Genomic DNA, 3243 nt, shown 5'->3' with positions numbered 1-3243 from the left:
TTTTATTGCTTTAGCGTGGGAGCTGACAACGTCAAATAAAGACCCAGCTGTAAAATATGGAAGCATTTTCATAAATAAATATGTACATGTAGAATAATTATATAATTAGCAGAGGAAACGTTTTTTTAATGATTCTTCTTCTTCTTTTTCTTGAGTTAGTACTATTAAGCACTTTTACTCTATAATGGCTAGGGGGCTTATCTCTATCCCACACTAGGCTTTAACTAGGCTAAAAAAAATCATATAATTTATTTGTCTTTTAGTTGATGACGGACCTTAAATCAGCATATCTTCCTGAGAGTCCAAAAGTGGACTTGAGGATTGTTAGGGCGGGGTTAATTAGCATATCAACTTTAGTGAATAATTTTAGAACTTTGTCTCTGATATATTTTTTCATTGAGTCAATCCTAAGATGTCTATGTATGTCTGTTGATCTAATATACCATGGAATCCTAAATAGTTTTCTTAAAGCCAGGTTTTGAGCTATCTGTAATTGCTTTAAGGTAGTATTTGAGGCTTTGCTATATGTAACACATCCGTACAGTAGTGCAGGTCTAATTACTTGCGTATAAAGTAACTTTCTGTTTTTAAAGTTGAAGTGATAATTATTAAATAGCGGCTTTAATAAATGTAGAATCTTATAGTAGCTATTTCGTTTGTATTTCAAATGTTTAAGCCAATTGAACCGTTTGTCAAAAGAATAATTATTTTTAATTCTATATATATATGCAACAAAACATTTTAATTTTTTTAAATATTAGGCGCTTTAAAAATCGAAAGAAGGAATTATCGCTCTTTCCACATTTTCCTTCGCATCATTTAATTCGCTTAATCTGAACATTAAGTTTAAACAATCCGATTTTTTACAAAAATCCGATAGTTGAAATTAATTACATTAATAGAATTGTATAGCAATATTGTGAATATTTCATGAACTGAAAAAAAATTCTTACATCATTTGACATTTTCTCACTTAAACACAAAAAACAAAACTAAAACTACAATTTGCTGTGTGAACGAGCTTTTATCATTTCGAACCGAAAGAGCTCAAGCTACAACAATAAAAAACGCTTGTGCTGTATAAAAACGGTCTTCAGAACAAAATCATTATTTAATAATTATTTTAATCATTTTCAGTAATTAATCTGAAAAGCACGTTTGTTATTCTAATTAAATATTTATTAATATTTTATTAATAAATAATAATAAACGACATGTCGTTTATTATTATGTCGTTTAAGTATGTATTATATTATTATTATTACTTGTGTGTACATTTGTGTAATAAATAAATTATTTAGTGCTATTATAAATAAGTTTGTTTTAATTTTTATTTATATATAAATTTAAATAGAATTTATTTATATAGTATTTGTATGAATTGTATACACATTTTATATAGATGTCACATTTCGCTTAAATTCTTTTACTCTTGCGTATGGTTAAAACCTTTTACAACACTATTTTCGTGGTCTTGTCATATTGGCGCTTCTAATTTCTTGTATTCATTTTTATTATTTGTCGAGTTCCATCCCCGGACGTAAAAAAGATTTAATAATTTATAAGAAAACATATGTTTAAGTTTATAAATATTAATTAATATAATAAGAAATCGTCAAAAAGTTCATCGTTTATATAAATTAATATTATAGATCTACGAAAATATTGTGTTGTAAAAAAGAAAAGCAATAACGTAACAAAAAGTGTAGTACGAAGTGAAGAAGTTCAAAATCAATAAATTTGCCAGACAACAAAAATTAATATCAATGAAAAACATAAAAACGGCTTTTATATAAATTTTCATATATTTTGAAAGTATATGTAAACATTGTTTTAATTTATATTTAAAGGTGAGTGTTACGAAAATTATATATCAAAATTGCAAAATTCTTATGTAGTTGGAAAAAAATTATAAACAAAAATAGTTTGTTGTATAACTTTATATATTTTCAATACTAAATTTTATTAAATAAAAAATATAATATAATTAAAAAACTAGACTGCACTATTTTTAATGTTATATTAGAGTTTCTTTGGTAATGTGTCTATAATTGACCGATGGAATGCAAATGTCATCGTGTCAATGGTTAAATCCACCATTTCTCTCAGTACAATTTCTTTTAATAGTTTTCGGAGTGCAGACTTTTATTTAGCAGCGTAAAAAATGTTATAATTGAATAATTACTTATTATTTATTTATTTAATAGTTTTCATTGGATGTGCTAAATAATGCTGCATTATGTATTTATATTTGCATGTTGATATGTACACATGTGTATTATTATATTCAATTAATTATGTATAACCATCATGAACATTAATTTATATTACTTATATTTTCTAATAGTAGTAATTGTAATAAATAAGAATATCTATACTACACATTGCTTTCGTATGTAACAATATAGTGTTTGTTAGTACATTAACTACCGGTAATTACTTTTCTAAGAATATAGCAAATCTATTGAACTATTTACTGCTCTTTATTTATATTGTAGCAATTGGAATAGTATTTTAAAGAGTATAAACGGTTATTTATGAGTTTTTATCAATTACATTATATATAAATTATTTTATTATTCAGACACGGCACTTCTTTAATCAGGTTTCAGGGTTATTACACAGGAATTTAACCCTTACGTTATTGTGTCGCAATTCTACATTGGTTCCGAAGAATTGCTTTATATGATACATCATACTATGTCGTTGATAACATTTTTTCCTTTATTTAGCCAATCGAACAAAAGTAAAATGTAGTACTTTTTTAAAAAAAAATTTTTATTACTTACACACAGTAAGTATATTTATATAGATAATATTTAATGAAGATTCTGAAAAATAGTTTATTAGTTTATTAAATTATATTTAATTCGATTAGGGAAAGTATTAAATATCACTGACTACTGTGGTGTTATAATAATGATATTCACGACTTCTCTGAAAATCGAACATAATAAAATTATTCAATATATAGAAATATCTCCTCTTATTCCTAAGGTTTGGCTCTTCAATAACTATTTTAGCTTATTTGTTTTACAATATTTCATTATAAAATATAGTGATATATATTCTAGTTACGCATAATTATAATTAGACTATGATATAATTCTATTTGTCACTATATAAAGTAATTAGGACATACATCCAAATAATTTGGATTTGTTCTGAACGTTCTCTATCGTGCTCTACATTATTTTTCAATCTATATAATATGTATACAATCATACAAATACAGAAAAAGTG

General features: G+C 24.8%; 1 protein-coding gene across 1 annotated transcript in view; it reads left to right on the top strand.

The window, feature by feature from the left end:
• Positions 1–1501: 1501 nt before the first annotated feature.
• Positions 1502–3243, top strand: part of LOC119663068 (maternal effect protein staufen-like) — a gene marked incomplete at its 3' end in the record, with an annotated part of 12028 nt that continues 10286 nt past the window's right edge. Inside the window, exon 1 of the mRNA XM_038072734.1 lies at positions 1502–1850. The remainder of the gene's footprint in view (positions 1851–3243) is intronic.

Source organism: Teleopsis dalmanni, unplaced genomic scaffold, assembly GCF_002237135.1.
Source record: "Teleopsis dalmanni isolate 2A unplaced genomic scaffold, ASM223713v2 unscaffolded_contig_0111, whole genome shotgun sequence".
NCBI classification, from domain to species: Eukaryota; Metazoa; Arthropoda; class Insecta; order Diptera; family Diopsidae; genus Teleopsis; species Teleopsis dalmanni.
The sequence above is the reverse complement of the archived record's forward strand: the minus strand, read 5'-3'. Positions and strand labels throughout refer to the sequence as shown.